The sequence below is a fragment of the Somniosus microcephalus genome, chromosome 15 (genome assembly GCF_052327205.1).
Source record: "Somniosus microcephalus isolate GS21.2 chromosome 15, FLI_Smic_1.0, whole genome shotgun sequence".
NCBI classification, from domain to species: domain Eukaryota; kingdom Metazoa; phylum Chordata; class Chondrichthyes; order Squaliformes; family Somniosidae; genus Somniosus; species Somniosus microcephalus.
The window spans coordinates 71,374,517-71,391,460 of record NC_141001.1 but is presented as its reverse complement, the minus strand read 5'-3'; the positions used below and the strand labels follow the sequence as shown (position 1 = coordinate 71,391,460).

The 16,944-nt window shown below is 46.0% G+C and overlaps 1 protein-coding gene across 3 annotated transcripts in view; it reads left to right on the top strand.

The window, feature by feature from the left end:
- c15h11orf24 (chromosome 15 C11orf24 homolog) overlaps positions 1-16,944 on the top strand; it is a 127,936-nt gene that overhangs the window by 43,927 nt on the left and 67,065 nt on the right. The window contains exons 2-3 of one of the 3 annotated variants that reach the window (XM_086007995.1): positions 7,700-7,748; positions 14,764-14,903. The gene's annotated coding sequence lies outside the window, so the exon portion shown is untranslated. Of the gene's footprint in view, positions 1-7,699; positions 7,749-14,763; positions 14,904-16,537; positions 16,630-16,944 lie in introns of those variants that run through there. The other 2 variants (XM_086007996.1, XM_086007997.1) reach the window with 2 other exon arrangements.

The following is a 16,944-nucleotide window of genomic DNA, read 5'->3' as shown; positions in this document are numbered from 1 at the left end:
GAGACTACTGCAGGCCTTCCCACCCCACAGCCAGCCAGCCAGCCTTCAACCTAGCCATCTGTCGGCGGGAAACAGAGAAAAAAAATCAAATTTGGAAGGACCTCTGCGTCCTCGTATTTATGGGTTTCCAACCCTCAGTCATTGCCACTCCCTCCCCATAAATATCAGGGCCAGAGGTTTTTTGTGTTAGTGGGGCAGAAAAACAATATGCAAAACTATCCAATGATATCCAATTTCCAGGTGTTTGGAAAGCCATCTAGTTTAGCCAGTTAATCGCATCAGAAATTACCTCTTGCCTTTTGAAGTGTTAATGTTTTCAAGTTTGCACTGGGGCATATTTCAAAGGAATTGGTTGTTGAAAGTTTTACACCTGTAACAATCTTAACTTCCTGACTCTTGTAAGGAAGCCATTTGATCTTCAGAGGAAACTGGTCTTTGAAACTCCAGAAAACTGTATGACCAAAGGATTTCCCCCTAGGACTTTAGTTCCATGTTTCAGCTGCCTGTTTCCACATTGAGGTGCAGGGGACTCCTTGGTGTTAATTGCACACATAAATTTCTATCGGATGCTCAGTTCAAATGTTACTGGAATAGATTCCAAAGATTGTTCATAGTTTCAAACATATAGTACAGTACAAGTATTGTACTAATTTTTTTGTTGAGTGTTTCTGCTTCTCTGTAATCAATTTGCTTTGCAAATAAATTCAAATAACTGTTTTAGCCTGAACAAAATGATGTGACAAGATGGTATATTTTGCCTTTCACAGCAAAGAAGGGACTAGTGGGAGACCCACAAATATGCTGGTGTGTCATACCAACGTTAAAAGGGTTATTGTTAGTCCTGTGGCATGCTGTTTCATTCATATCATACATAACATCATAAGTTCATGGGTCTGTTTATGGAAACTGCTTTTTTGCTGTGAATGTTGGGACAAAGCTCAAATAATATCCAGTGAATAATTTTTAATTGATAAGTACGCTTTCATTCTACAAGATCGAAGCCTCTGGTATTAGTGGTAATATATTGAGCTGGATTGAGAACTGGCTGGACAGCCATAGTCAGAAAGTAGTTATATAGATATAACGCAAATAGGGGGAAAAATTCGGTTGATTAGCGCCTCCCATTGAGGGCGTTAACAGGCCGCAAAGCATCTAGCGCCCTGGCGCGACGATGTTTGCACCGCTCGCGAAATTGACCAGACATTTTGAGCTGGCGCTAAACACTACCACCACGATCTCCTGCGCCCGCAGATTGTGACGTCAGTAGAGCGTGCCAACGCTCCGTAAGCGCCCCGGACCGGATATTGAGTGGCGCCCTCTGCCTTTCCGCCAGTCGCTAGCAACGACAGGTTGAGGGAAACATTTTGCAGTCGGGAAGGGACTGGGGGAGCGCTATTTAAAGGCGGCCGCTTCCTGCCTTTTTTTGTCAGCGACATTGTTGCACCACGCATTCTGAGAGAGAGAGAGAGACTCCTGGAGAGATTCAATGCTGTGTGAGGGAGTTTTGGGTAATGAGCAGCACTTTGCAGGTTCATTTTGATTTGTCCTTCCTTGCATCGATTTAGAAGAGACTATGGGGGCTGCACTCTGAGCTCTTTCCCTGGGCCTCTCCATTGTTCTTTCCAGAAGAATTGATGTACAGGTCTCTCCAGGCTGAGATTCAAGGCTGCAATGATCAGGGTATGGCTGGAGAGCAAGATCGACCCTCCCCTTTAAGAACTGTACGGTGCCAGTGTGTCTGTGTTCCATTGCTAACTGACATCACCTGAGCTTTGCCAGCGCTCTGAGGTAGCTCCTCGGCGTTAACGCCTTAAGAGAGGTGTGTAGTGCCTGATTTAGCACTTAACTGACCTCCAGGGATGATAGAAGGCAAGTTTGCAGGCGATAATTAGCGCCAGGCGCTAAACTTTACGCCCGGCTGAAAATTGCGCCCTAAACGGGACGATACTGAATTTCTCCCCCATTGGGTGTTGGGGTGCATTTGTAGGACAATTGACAAGCCAAAGCATACCATTTTGTCCATGTACAAGACTTTGTTCAGGCCTCAGTTGGAATACTGTGTCCAGTTTTGGTCTCCACACGTGGCAGGTTAGGGTTAGAAGCTTTGGAGAGAGTGCATAGCGGGGCTACTAGACTAATTCCTAGTTTAAAGTATCTTGGTTATCAAGGTAGGCTAGAAGAACTGTAACTCTACACTTTAGAGAAGCATAGACTTAGGGGTGAACTGATCGAGTTTTATAAGATGATGAGAATAGACTGTGTTCCAGTTGACAGTTTGTTCCAATTGAATAGGCTAAGGAGGACCAGGGATCATAATTTTAAGTTTTATAAGGCCAGATCTAGGTTAGATGTCAGGAGGTGGTTCTTTATTTACACAACATAAGGCAGAGGTCCCCAGTTTACTTAAACGAGGTTAACTTACCACATTCATCAATATTATTCTGGTCCAGATGAGATGCTACCTTTTGAAGAGGTCAATAGGAATGTGTCTTGCTCTCTAATGTGAATGATGAATTCATCCACCAGCATGTGTTTCCAGTATAGCCTAGTTGTGGCAAACTGTAGGAAAACATACTCTGGATGTAATTTAAATTCTAAACGGAAAATATAATGAGGGTCAGTTGCACAAATCATAATTTTCTATCATTTTATTTAGATTACTGTATCAAATGCCATACTTTGATCATTTTAGTTTCATAATAAAAATCCCTTATTAATTATTGAGATGGGGTTTTAAGCTTTACTGTATGTCTTGTAGGTACTGTGTTAATGTATATTTCTTTTTGTGACACAATATCTGTGTAGTGTTGGGCTTGTTTCTGTGATATTTGCACATGTGGGTATTTGCAGCAAAACTGATGATAAATCTTTTGCCATAGAAGGACGTAAACCTAAATTAGAAAATTCTACCTAATTGTGGTTACCTTCTATTTGACAGTTTTTAAAAAAAGGCAAACTTGTTTGTTTCTTCCAATTTATTCTTTCTTCGGCTCTCTTCTCCATCTCCCACTTCACCCCCTCACACCCCCACCCCCCCCGCCCCCGACAGTCATTTCCCTCAGGAGTCATATAGATAGGAAACGCTAGGTAGGCTATGAAATCCTCTCGGACTACTGTCAGTGCTGCTCTTTGGTCAGCTAATGAAGAGCTGGATGAACCTGACCAGACAGATTTCTATTTTCACTGATTGAGAGGATCCTACGTCACCAAAATGTGCCAACTGAGAGCTGGAAAAGTCCCCTCCTAATTGGCTTTCAAGTGACAGGCAGGCTTTGGGAACGTGAGACCATCTGGCTGGAGGCAGGCGGTCAATAAGCTGAGCTGCTGGGTTGCTCGCAAAGCTATTTCTTATACAAAATATAAATAAGATAAAACTTTCCAGCTTCATGTAAATAATAGTTATTACATTTTGTGTCTCATTTTTGTAACTTGTTTTGCAAGCTTAGAGGAAATGGTTAAATAAATTCCATTTAAAAAAAAAAAAATCCCATCATTCCCACAATTGTAAATAACTGAAGCATAAAATAGGGACTTTGCCCTGTGTTAGTACAAAAAGCTGTTGGTTCCCATCTTGAAATTTCTGCAATTATCCTCCCATATAAGTTATGACAAGGATCAATAATGTGCGTGCTGTGCACAGAATTCAGTCCAAAACACAAAGTTGTTTAAAAATGTGCGATTTCCATGTAAAAATAAGATTGTATTTCATTTAACACTGGTTTTGAGTTGAGGCTTTATCTCTATATTCTGTCTCAAATGGCTAAAATGTGTTAATGTACTCGTGTTTAGTGTTTTCTTGGCACAGTTGCGTTTCAGAATGCAATGATTTGTTCCTTTCTGTGGTTACTGTGCAGGAAGAGTGGAACAGCATTCTTTGCCTGTGAGCAGCCAGTGGCCATTCATATGCCTATAAGGGGTCTCGGCTGATTTTGACTGACTTTTACATCAATTGAATTGATTCTTTTTGTTCCCAGTGTTCAAACAAGTATCCTCAGAACATACTGAGTGAGCCATGGGACTTAAAATGGTTTTGCTTTTAGGTACAGCTTTTAATGAGAATTTATCACTCTCTATACATGGGTTTAAAAAGAGATTATTCCCAAGTGTGGAATGCCTTTTGTAGCTTTGCACTATGCACAAATGTTTGGTGACTCATTGAATATAAGCACAGGCATGTTTCAACAGCACAATATTCTTTTAAAAATACAGTACATATATTGTGTAGCCAGAATAAATTCCATAATTTTGTGTGATGCATTTTTCTTTCTGATTTTTAAAAAATAAATTGTGACCAGGACAATATATTAACGTGCTATTCTTAACGAGCAAAAAATTTGAACTGTATATCATCATTTCATTCTAAAAGCGGACTACTTTTCTTAATTGATTCTATTTTCTCTCCATTCCCTGGGCTGTGTACCATTTACAGCTGAGAGGGTGATCAGGAGATGTGCTCCCAGAGTTTTGCCTGTCCCAGCTTCAGCTAAAGGTTATGTGAGAGCAACCCACATTAACTGTTCTTCTGTTTATCTTTTTTGGGGGAGGGGAAGTCCCTAGCTTGTGCATCGCTTTTCCATACAACAATATGGTTGATATCAGCAACCCAGCAATGTGAAGGATTTTAAGTGCAGAGCGACATCCTACCCATCGGGATGTGCCCAAGTTTGCACAGCAATGTAAACAATTGGTGCTGGTGGCTGCTGGCTGTCATTACTGCCTGTAGGGAGGCAGAATACTCCGTCTACCTGCACCAGGTTCACGAGGTAGTCAGTCGCAACTTTCCCAATAAAGAATAACCTCGAGTGTGGTGGCAGATAATTGTGCTTTAATGTACTATGCTGCCTAGCAACAACAACAACGCACCTTTAACATAGTAAAACATCCCAAGGCGCTTCACTGGAGCGGTATCGGACAAAATTTGACCCTGAGCCACATGAGATATTGGGACAGGTGACCAAAAGATTGGTGAAAGAGGCAGGTTTTAAGGAGCGTCTTAAAGAAGGAGAGGTGGAAAGGGAATTCCAGCGCTTGGGGCAAAGACACCTGAAGGCCAATGGTGGGAAGATGAAAATCGGGGATGCATGAGAGACCAGAATTCGAGGAGCACGGAGTTCTCAAAAACTGGAGAAGGTTTCCGAGATAGGTAGGGGCGAGGCCATAGTGAGATTTGAACACAAGGATAAGAATTTAAAATTTGAGGCATTGCCAGACCGGGAGCCAATGTAGGTCAGCGAGCACAACGGTGATGAGAGAACAGGACTTGGTGTGAGTTAAGATACGGGCAGCAGTTTTGGATGAGCTCAAGTTTACGGAGCGTGAAAGATAGGAGGCCGGCCAGGAGATCATTGGAATAGTTGAGTCTGGAGGTAACAAAGGCATGGATGAGAGTTTCCGTAGCAGGTGGGCTGAGGCAGCGGCGTAGATGAGCAATATTAGAGGTGGAAGTAGGTGAACTTGGTGATGGAGAGGATTTGTGTTCGGAAGCTCTGCTCAGGGTCAAATAGGATGCCGAGGTTGCAAACAGTCTAGTTCAGCATCAGACAGTGGCCAGGGAGGAGGATGGAACCGGTGGCTAGGGAGCGGAGTTTGTGGCGGGGGCTGTGCAAATTGGCTGCCGTGTTTCCTACATTACAAGTGACTCCACTTCAAAAAAAAAAGTACTTCATTGGCTGTAAAGCGCTTTGAGATGTCTGGTGGTCGTGAAAGGCGCTCTATAAATGCAAGTCTTTCTTTCTATAAAGAGTGGAATCTATTCAAAACTTTCTTTCGACTAGCCCAACAGGGAGCCCAGAGCTGAATGGGCACAATGCCATGCAGTTACACATACATCTGTGGTACTTGAAAACAAATTGCACTCATGATTTAAAGGAATATTACTATTTGGGCCCAGTGTCATTTTACCAGAATTTGTTCATTAATTGGATATTATTGATGTTTTGTAAAAACCTGAACTACTTTGGGAAAACTAGGAATTACCTTAAGACTAGTGGAAAAATACCCAGGCTTTTGATCCCATGCTATGGGAACAATGGGGCACATTGTACTATAATTGATTCCTGTTGTGTTGTGACGTAGCTAGCATTGGGTTGTTTTTCATGTATGTCCCAAAAATTAGGTTTCAGCAGGAACGGTACAGTTTATTTAAAGAAAATTGGTGTTTTTGTAATATATTTACAGGATACCATTATTATAACATTTCAGAGTATTAGACAGATTATGTAGAATTAAAGCTACATAAATACCGGCACATGCTCGATGGGCCAAATGGCAGCCTTCTGTGCTGTACGATTCTATGAAAGCTGCAGTTCTCTACAACATGAAATTTTAATTTTCTTTTTAGGGGGTTTTCCCCTTTTCTCTCCAATTCATCCTATCCCCCTCCCCTCCCTGAAAGTGTTCACTCCTTGCTGGGGTATGGTTCCATGGTTTCTAAGCATCCTTTGGTACATTGCCCAAGTGTTAAACATTATGTGTAAGCCTTGACCGTTAGAGTTGGCAGGCTTAGCTCTGCATGGGAGAATTGCAGCCAAACCGGATCATGCCCTCACTCGACATTCCCACATGCCCACTTCCAGCAAGGGTCACTGAATAGTGATCAAGAGCTGGAATCCTGGCCAACTGTTTTCATTCTTGAAGAAATATAAGTTTTATTCCATTTTGTAAATACATTTTTGCTACGGGCTGTTAATTACTGTTAAGTTTATTGGCAGATTTTAAAAAAAATTGAACCTGTAACTACTCTTATGGCTTACTGGGAAAGTGCACCACCTGACCTATACAGAAGGTTGCGAGATGGATCCCTGGACTATGCTGATCTAGTCGATCTCATCTAGGGCAGCAGTGTTGCACGGCTTCAGTGTTCCAAGGGCGGACAAGAGCTCCTGCTTCCAGTGGCTATTTAGTGATCACTGTTGTGTGTGGATGTTGGGTGAGGATAAGACCAAGCTCAGCTGTGAAGCCATGTTTTGTAGAATAGTCTGCTGATGCCCACTTTTTGGACTCGCATTTGAGAGAGACACTCAAAGGATGCTGGTCCAGTGGAACTGAACTAAAGCAGATTCAGTACCATCAAGAAATGCGAGGGAGGATATCGCAAGGAAAAAATAAAACTTTTTCCCGGGAATGGGTGACACAATGCCCTTTCATGTCCGAGACCCAAGTTCAAATTTCAGGCCAGATAGCCGGAATGAAAGTGATACTGGAGGGCTAATATCTGTTGGCTTGTTGGGATCCTATTTGAGTTGAGTATGCCTTGATCCAGGTCCTGGTGGGTTGGATCCCACCAAGCAAAATTGCTTTTAAATTGACATTTTCACTCCGAAGCCATGAGGAATACTGGTGTGGAACTGATGTTTAGCAAAATAATTTACCAGACTCTAATGCCTTGTAATATTCAATCACAAATAGGATTTGTTGTCGCATAGGAATTCCATTTATAAGCTTTAAAAATTAGATATGTAGGCTTTTAAAAATTAATTAGATTTGAGCGTAACAGAAAATAAGTGGAACTTTATCCTTTTCTAGGAACCTGGTTAAGCAATGCGCTATCTTTGGATGGTAAGCAGCTTCTTTAGTAGCTGCAGCACTAACCTGCAGTGCTGTGACCCCCTCCAATGTCACCAGGATTGATGAGCAACGCAGCATTAATGAACACTTCTGTGTGTGAAATCAACTGACTTTTTTTTTTCTCTTGTTAAAGCATAAGCTGGATGAAAAATTCCTGCAGTCGTCTAAACTAAAGTAAATCTGTGAGTATATTTTGAAATGCTTAAAATGAACTTGTCCTGTACTGAATTAGTTACCATTTGTAAGGGACTAATTATAACCAGTGATGATACTCCACATTATTTTTTGGTATGCTACCAAGAAAACCCAAAACCTATTGTAATTTTTTTCTGGACTCTCTACAAACTAACAGAATGTGAGGATGGCCTACTCCATATCAGAATCCTAGAGATGAGCTGTCAGTCCTTCATAAGTTAACACCTACAGTGGCACCAAAAGAGTTGCTTATTGCTTGTTGGAGCTCTGTGTTTGACCTGCAGCTCCATATTACTATTCTGTACTGATCCAAAAAGTCTGCACAGACTCCCAGTGCTGCAGCTTCAAACACTGGTTCTGTTGCCTGTGGCCCCTCTCCAGCAGTACCATTGCCTCGAACTCTGTTCTTTCTGTACGTAAGTTCAAATGCAGAGTTGACCATCACTCACTCACTGAAAAGTATATCAGCCTGTGGAAAATTGGTGACTTGCCCACTGGTACTGTAATATAGCTCATTTCTTTCTTTGCTCCCACACCAATCACCAGCTACAAAAGAACCTCTTTAGCAAATCTAATTTCTTACATGTGATGTGGAATCTGTTGTGCAAGAGTCCAGTCACAATTTGTTTTCAAACCCTTGTATTGCTGGTTTCCCCAAATCCCAATTACAGAGCCAGGAGTTGGATGTTGCAGATTGGCATTTATGTGACTGGCTAACCTGTTGCTCTGTTTGTAAATTAATGTATGAAAATGCCAATCCTGTAGACAATGGTAAATAGAAACTCAATAAAATGTTGGTAACAATGTTGATCTTGAAGCAAATTAAATCATTGCTAAGTGCTTTGATTTTAATGAATGGAAACTTGGAAATTTCATTGATGAAAAATTAGCTATTTGGAGAAAACATGGACTGAAACAGACTATTTTGAAATGATCAAACATTGCCTAATCTTTCAGCCTTTTGAACTCTGCTTCTATAATTTGCATGCCGTAGCTTGTTAGTTAATTTCAAAACTGTTTAATTTTATAAGAATCTCCTACGTATAATCTAAGATGATTACAGGGCCAGGAGTCAAGTGTATAGAGCTTTAGCTTGGGTGCCATAATCTTAAATGTTCAAAGATTCAAATGATCTTTTGGTATTTTAATTGTACTGATTAAAACCTCAAAGGGTAAAAACAATGAAATGTGCTCTCAGCATTTATATTGTTCCTTGATATGGCTCATATGAAGACATTATTAACGGTGCATTCATATTCCATCAATGGAGCTGAGAACCCGTTCCCAAGTCCGCTTCGGGCTGGCAGGCCCCATTCACACACAGACCTGCAAAAACTGATGGATGTCTTTGCTTGTGATGTCATGATGCCATTCAAAACAGTTTAGTTCATTTTTCTTTTCTCGAATAAAATTTGAAAGCAAAGGATTGCAGAGTTGTGTTTTATTTAAATCAAAAATTCATCTTATCTCTTGTTGCTATCTGCAGTCAGGGAGAGAACGGATGTGTGACCTGTGCTTTTCTTGTTTTTGAGTTAACCGCCAAAATATTGGTCAGGTGATAACTCTTTCACCTATTTCCCATTCCCTCTTAATAAGGTAATGCCGAGCATGGTCTTGGCACCCCTCATCCCTTATAGCAGATTGTCTGAAATTAGGAGCAGGAGAGAATAAGACATAGAACACTGTCCATTGTGTAGTGGATGCATTTTAAACATATCCAGTGGAAATGTATCTGCTTTATAACGAGTGATATGCCTATCAATTAGTCCAATAAAAGGCGACGAGTTAAGAACGTAACTGAAGGTTTTTATTGGCTAAATAACAGAGCCCACCCTCGTGGGTGATCCGATCCAACAGGGAGGAATACTAGCCAGTCAGCTACCTTTATACCTGGGCAGGTAATGGGCGGAGTCAGAGGTGGTCAGCCCAGGTATAACAGTGCGACAAGAGGCGACCTCGTGTAGTGATGTGACAGTGAGAACAGTGAGAACAATATACAGTGATAACTATAACAGTGGTTTACCACATTCACCCCTTGTTTAGATTAGAGTCCGGCGGGGTGAAGTGTATTACCAGCTCTGGTATGTCAGTCTGTCCGGAGGCTTCGTTAGCCTCTCCGATCGTCGCAGCGGCGGTGTTACATTATCCGGTGTTAAAGCTGGTGTCTGCGTAGTCGGCAAAGGCTCGTGGGGTTCCGGCATGCCGTCCAACTCGGCTGGACTCGGGGGGGTTGGGAGGGGGGGGTGAGGGTGCGAGGTCTCGTAAGGAGACAGTGTCCTCCCGTCCGTCTGGGTAAGCCACATAGGCGTACTGGGGGTTGGCGTGCAGGAGGTTCACCTTCTCGACCAGGGGGTCCGTTTTATGGGCCCTCACGTGCTTTCGCAGCAAGACGGGTCCCGGAGAGGTCAGCCAGGTTGGTAGGGTGGTTCCCGTAGTCGACTTCCTGGGGAAGACAAACATTCGGGCATGGGGGGTGGTGTTAATGGCAGTGCAAAGTAGTGACCGGATGGAGTGCAGCGCAATCGGGAGGACCTCTTGCCAGCGGGAGGTTGGGAGGCCCTTAGACTTTAAGGCTAAGAGGGTGGCCTTCCATACCGTCGCGTTCTCTCTTTCCACCTGGCCGTTCCCTCGGGGGTTGTAGCTGGTGGTCCTGCTTGCTGCAATACCCCTCTCCAATAGGAACTGACGGAGTTCCTCGCTCATGAAGGAGGCGCCCCGGTCACTATGTATATAGTTCGGGAACCCGAACAAGGCGAAGAGTTTGTTCAGGCATTTAATGACCGTGTTACTGGTCATGTCTGGGCAGGGGAAGGCAGAGGGGAAACGGGAGTACTCATCAACGATGTTGAGGAAGTACACATTACGGTCGGATGACGGTAGGGGCCCCTTGAAGTCGATGCTCAGACGCTCGAAGGGGCGGGTGGCCTTGATCAGGCTTGCTCTGTCCGGCTTATAGAAGTGCGGTTTGCACTCAGCACAGATCTGGCAGTTCCTGGTCATGGTCCTGACCTCCTCGATGGAGTATGGCAGGTTGCGGGCCTTAATGAAATGGTAGAGTCTGGTGACTCCGGGGTGGCAGAGGTCATTGTGGAGGGTCTGAAGTCTATCACTTTGCGCGCTGGCGCATGTAATGCGTGAAAGAGCATCAGGGGGGTCGTTCAGTTTACCGGGCCGGTACAAGATCTCATAATCATAGGTGGAAAGCTCGATTCTCCACCTCAAGATTTTGTCGTTCTTGATCTTGCCCCTCAGCTTGTTATTAAACATGAAGGCAACCGAGCGTTGGTCGGTGAGGAGGGTAAATCGTTTGCCTGCCAAGTAGTGCCTCCAGCGCCGTACTGCCTCCACAATTGCCTGGGCTTCCTTCTCGACCGACGAGTGTCGGGTCTCGGGGCCCTGTAGGGTCCTTGAGAAGAAGGCTACCGGCCTACCCTCCTGGTTAAGGGTAGCGGCTAGGGCGAAGTCGGATGCATCGCTCTCCACTTGGAAGGGGATTGACTCATCCACTGCGTGCATTGTGGCCTTGGCTATGTCTCCCTTAATGAGGGAGAAGGCCGCGCACGCCTCTTCCGTGAGGGGGAAGGATGTGGTTTTCAGGAGGGGTCTGGCTTTGTCCGCATAATTGGGTACCCATTGGGCATAGTAGGCGAAAAGCCCCAGGGTTCTCCTAAGTGCTTTTGGACAGTGGGGGAGGGGTAGCTCCATGAGGGGGCGCATTCTTTCGGGGTCGGGGCCGATGACTCCGTTCTCTACTACACAGCCAAGGATGGCAAGGCGCGCTGTGTTAAACACGCATTTCTCCTTATTGTAGGTGAGGTTCAGCCGTTGGGCCGTACGGAGGAATTTCTCCAGATTCACGTCATGGTCCTGCCGGTTGCGGCCGCAGATGGTGACGTTATCGAGATAGGGGAAAGTGGCCTGTAGTCCGTTCTGGTCAACCATCCGGTCCATCTCCCGTTGGAAAACCGAGACCCCGTTGGTGACACCAAAGGGGACCCTAAGGAATTGGTAGAGGCGGCCATTCGCCTCGAAGGCGGTGTACTGGCTGTCCTCCGGGCTGATGGGGAGTTGGTGGTAGGCCGACTTGAGGTCGATGGTCGAGAATACGCGGTATTGTGCAATCTCATTGACCATGTCCGATATGCGGGGGAGGGGGTATGCGTCCAGCTGGGTGTATCTGTTTATGGTCTGGCTGTAGTCGATAACCAGGCGATTTTTGTCGCCGGTCTTGACTACCACCACCTGGGCACGCCAGGGGCTGCTGCTCCCCTCAATAATGCCCTCTTTCAGGAGTCGCTGCACCTCAGAGCTAATGAAGGCTCTGTCCCCAGCGCTGTACCGCCTGCTCTTAGTAGCGACAGGTTTGCAGTCGGGGGTGAGGTTAGCGAACAGGGAAGGTGGCGGTACCTTGAGGGTGGATAGGCTGCAGGTGTTACGCGGTGGGCGGTTTAACTTTCGCTGGTTGTCGACTGTGAGTGGGGGGAGGGGTCCACCGTATGCTAGGGTTACACTTTGGAGGTGGGATTGGAAGTCCAGCCCTAGTATGACGGCAGCGCACAGCTGGGGGAGTACGAGGAGTTTAAAATTTTTATACTCTGTCCCTTTAACCGACAATGTCACGACACAGTAGCCGCTGATGTCTGTGGCGTGCGACCTCGATGCCATCGAGATGCGGCTGCGCGTTGGCAGGACGGGGAGGGAGTAGTGGCTCACCGTGTCTGGGTGGATGAAGCTCTCCGTGCTTCCGCTGTCGAACAGGCAGGTCGTGGCGTGGCCGTTGACTTTGATGTCCATCATTGAGCTGGCCAGGTGGTGCGGGCGGGCTTGATCCAGGGTCACGGAAGCTAGGGTGTAGATGAGCGCGTCGTTGTCATGACAAGATGGCGGCGAAGATGGCGGCCCCCGTAGTTCACATGAGGCTCTGTTTAAATCGTTTGCCCCGCACAAAGATGGCCGCCCCTGCTGTTCCCATGAGGCTCTGCAGGCTTCGGCTGCCCCGCACAAAGATGGCCGCCCCTGGTTTTCCCATGAGGCTCTGCAGGCTTCGGCTGCCCCGCACAAAGATGGCCGCCCCTGGTTTTCCCATGAGGCTCTGCAGGCTTCGGCTGCCCCGCACAAAGATGGCCGCCCCCAGGGTTCGCATGAGGCACTGCTGGCTTCTGAGGATTTGCTTCTGCAGGCCTTGGAGAAGTGGCCTTTCTTGAGGCAGGTTTTGCAGGTCGAGTTTTTGGCTGGGCAGCGCGACCTCGGATGCTTCTCCTGGCCGCAAAAGAAGCAGCCAGCGGCCCGATCGGGGTTGCCTGATGTCGGGGCCGGTACCGGGGCTAGCGGGCCCGGTCGGATCCGTGATGCAGACGCTGAGGTAGGTCCCGGGGGCAGCGCTGTGAAGGGTGGTGGGGTGGGGGTCGGGCCCGAGTCCCAGGGTCGCGAATAGTACCTGGCAAACGCTTCCTGGTCTTGCTGGGTGGCCTCTAGGGTGAGGGCGAGGGCTTCGGCCTTGTCCAGGTCTATGTCCTTAGCTTCAAGCAGTCTTTGCCGTGTGTAGTCGGAACGTAGGCCTCTCACCAAGGCGTCGCGGACATTGTCTTCCATGTTCGCAGTAGCCGTCACCGCTTTAAAGTCACAGTTCCTGCCGAGTTGTCTCAGCGCTCGTGAAAATTCAGCTATCGATTCTCCTGGCTGTTGCTGGCGAGATCTTAAGAGATGCCTAGTGTACATGTAGTTTACCGGGCTCCGGTACTGCTGTTTCAGTAGGTTGATGGCGTCGTCGTACGTAGTCATGTCCTGGATGAGTGTATATACTCTCGGGCTCGCTTGGGCTTTCAGGACTCTTAGTTTGGATCTCTGAGGGACGACGGCTTCCTCCAGGTACGATTCGAAGCAGTCCAGCCAGTGTTTGAAGTCGTTGGCTGAGTTTGGTGCCTGTGGGTTTAGATCCAGGTATGGTGGTTTCAAGGCTTGCAGCCAAGCCGGCTGGTGTGGCCCGTTGTCTGGAGGCTGCTGTTGCTGTGCTGCTGGGTGAGCTCCTTGCTGTTGCTGTTCATTATCAGACATCTTTAAAATTTAGCCAATAAAATTGATATGCCTATCAATTAGTCCAATAAAAGGCGACGAGTTAAGAACGTAACTGAAGGTTTTTATTGGCTAAATAACAGAGCCCACCCTCGTGGGTGATCCGATCCAACAGGGAGGAATACTAGCCAGTCAGCTACCTTTATACCTGGGCAGGTAATGGGCGGAGTCGGAGGTGGTCAGCCCAGGTATAACAGTGCGACAAGAGGCGACCTCGTGTAGTGATGTGACAGTGAGAACAGTGAGAACAATATACAGTGATAACTATAACAGTGGTTTACCACAACGAGAATATCATAATTTAATAGAATCTACATTCTTCAAATGTGGCCTAGGTCAAGACTACTTCCTGAGGGTTTTTGTTGAGCCACAACCAACTGGTTATTTACTGTAACAACTAAAGTAAAATTGGCACTTTATTCTATTATAGTAACACTTGAAAGCAAATTTGTAGTTGTAACACAAATAGTATTCTTTCAATCATTGACATAAATATTATGCTTACTGAAGTATGATGGCTAATTATTTAGCATCTCAGAAACTATCTTAAAGTAAATATGCTTTTTGTCTCTTAGTAAAGATAGCAACCATTTTGTATAGTTCTGACTTTATCAGCAGGATAATAAATCTGCTTTCAGTCAGGGCCAAGCAAACAAAATCATTTAAATCTTTCTGGAAGATGGACTTCCTATTGACAATTCCTCTGGACCATTGCTGCGGTAGTGTTGGATGGCGAGGCAAATTGTCACCCCAGGTGTTCTCAGCTGCTTAAATGATTACTGCCTAATGAGCTGTATCATGATGCTGTATGCACAGACATGTACGCTATTGCATTTTAAATGACATTGGAATCTATCACGTTGCACATGAGCAATACGAGTAATACAAGCGACACAATTAAAACAAAAATATATTGTGTGATTTGTTCAGATACGTGAACGATTGGAAGCTCCTTGACTGTTGATGAAATCCACAAAGACTGGCAACTGCTTTGGGGAATTTAATTAGCTTCAGCACAGAGTCCATCTGGACTTTACAAGAACAGTCAGCCCAGCTTGCTCCTGTAGTTGGTAAGAATATAAGAAAGCAACAACTTTGTATATGTATAAAAGTTCATTATAAAATGATTAGTTTTGTATAAAGCATAGTCCATTTACTATTTGCTTTATTTCATGGAGTTAGCATAGTGTGATGTAAATAGATACATATTACTGTTGTGTATATTCACTTGCTTATCGATTAATAATTTGGCTGTTAAAGCATAAAATTAGTTCTGGTGGTGTGATACTCTGCTGCTTCTCAGAAGACACGAATTTCCTGTAGACACGGGATAAATCCAGTAGTTAATGAAATCTGAAGAAAGGAATGGAATCTGAAGAAAGGAATGGAATCTGAAGAAAGATTTTCTGTTCGTTATCCTGAACTTGCTATTGAAACTAGTTAGATATCCGACCCAGTGAAGATACTCTTGAGGCTGCAGGGAGTTAAGACCCACGTCTGAGAATAGCCAAAAATACAGAAGTAGAATATTAAGGAGGACAGAAAAGACCCAAAAATTTATGCTGGTGAGATAACTGTTACAAGTTTGTGGAAAATAGTTGCAAGATCGATATGACTCCTATAGCAATTCCACTATGACCATGCCTTGCTAGGCCATATGCACTAAAGCACAGTCAACTAATATTGCTAAGATTCAGTAAAACATATTGGGGGAGAAATTGGGTATAGCCCCGTTTGGGGCACTAGAATTGGCGCTGCGCAAATTTTATCGCCAGGCGCAACTTATCGCCACCTCGAGCGATATTGGGTTGCTGCACCCCAAAAGGTGATTGCGGCGTTGATTCAGGCACTGCATGGGAGTCTTAAGGCGCTAACCCGGCGGCGCTACTCAATATGTCGGCGGCCGGGCGCAGCGCAGGTGCTGTCAATAATCGATTACCCCGAAACATGCTGGCACCGGCCAGCTCTTAAAGGGGTGGGTCAATTAGGATCAGCAGCCACACTCTGCGCCTCGTAGGCCTCAAAATCGGTGCTGTGCTTTCTGTGGCGTTCCAAACTTTGAACATATGGAGAGGGTGAGGCAGAGAGCGGAGCGCTTTACCGATGGGGCATTGGATGCTTTGGTTGGCGAAGTGGAGCGCCGGCGAGCTGTGCTGTACCCCGACAATGGCAGGAGGCCTCATCAGAGCGAATACCGCAGGGCTTGGAGGGAAGTTTGTCAGAGTCACCTCAAGCAGTGTGGTGCCCAGGATTCCTGTGCAATGCAGGAAGAAGTTCAACGACCTCACTCGGGTCGTTAGGGTGAGTGCCTTTTTCGCAATCTTCTTCATCCCTCCATCTGCACCTGACATTATGGCCAGAGGGTGCACAAAGCCCCAATGGCCATCTGTCAGCCAGCACCCATGGCCCTTTCTGGAAACACACACGCACATTCAGCTCAATGCATAATGTAAGGGCTATTCTACCATGGGGGGCATATGATGTCAGCTCAATGCATAATGTAAGGGCTATTCTACCATGGGGGGCATGTGATGTCAGCTCAATGCATAATGTAAGGGCTATTCTACCATGGGGGGCATGTGATGTCAGCTCAGGCCAACATGTTTCATCACTTCCCGTCCTTTCTCCTGCAGGCCAAGCTGGCCAGGAACCGGAGGGAGCAGCTTCGTACCAGAGGAGGCCCTCCTCAGCTGCAGACACTGATGGACCTGGAGGAATGAGTCCACCAGATTGTTGGAGGCTGGATAATTGGTCCTGTCACCACTGGAGCTGCCGACCCCATTGTGCACAGCGATGGTAAGGTCATCAACTTTTTGAACTCTCTCCTTCCACTTGTTTCCCCCCACCAGCATGCTTTTTCAGTCTGGACCCATGTCAGAGCATTGCAGCACTCGTGCATCCCTCGCTGCCACCCTGTCCTTTCGCTAAAGCCACTCTTCAACCTCCCTGCTTTCAGATGCTGCATCACCAGCTTGGGAGCCGGGCCCTCAAGCTGCCACTGCCACTGACTCCGGAGGCGACGAGCAGAAGGAAGCCGGACCATCCCTGCCACCCTCAGGCGAGCCAGCCCCTCTGCAGACTGGGGAGACTACTTCCCTGGAGGGGAGCGGG